A 649-nucleotide genomic window follows, 5' to 3' on the forward strand; every position below is an offset into this window, starting at 1 on the left:
GGATAGTCAGGTGAGCTGTGCTTTTGTTAATGCTAGCTGCGAATGGAGAGTGTTAAAAGTGGCTTCTGGCCACCAGACCAGAGCACTCTTGCCGGCCGTACTGTGACACTGCCTGTCAGCGCATGGAGTGAAGCGCTCGCCTCCGCGCTGACCGGTCGCTACCATACCTCGTGCCATACACATGTCAGAGAGCTTTCCCCCCTACACACACACGCACGCACAGTTAGACCTCCGTTTTCATTTTCATGTTCTATATATTTTTCGTTCCTTTTTATTATTTCTTTTTGCTGGCTTTACGTTGAAGCCACCGGCCACAGAACGGCCTAGATCCATCACGACGGGTCCGAGCGGGTAGCGGACCGACACGTCCACGGTTAATACGTCCACAGCAGTTTGGACGTAAATGAAGCGCTTTGCGAAAATACGTCCAATGATTTGGACGTAAATTAACGTCTGCGCTTATTACGTCCACAATGTGGATGTACTTACGGTCCGTGTGAGTTTGGTGAAAATACCTCCACAAAATCTGGCGCTAATTGTCGCCGCTGTGATTTACATCCTCAGGAATGATCAAACGAACCAAAGAATAAACGCATGCCCGTTTGCCTGTTTCCCCTCTACACTGATAAACTAAGTGATTAACTATTCA

Source organism: Frankliniella occidentalis, unplaced genomic scaffold (genome assembly GCF_000697945.3).
Source record: "Frankliniella occidentalis isolate FOCC.00 unplaced genomic scaffold, Focc_3.1 Scaffold33, whole genome shotgun sequence".
Taxonomy (NCBI): Eukaryota; Metazoa; Arthropoda; class Insecta; order Thysanoptera; family Thripidae; genus Frankliniella; species Frankliniella occidentalis.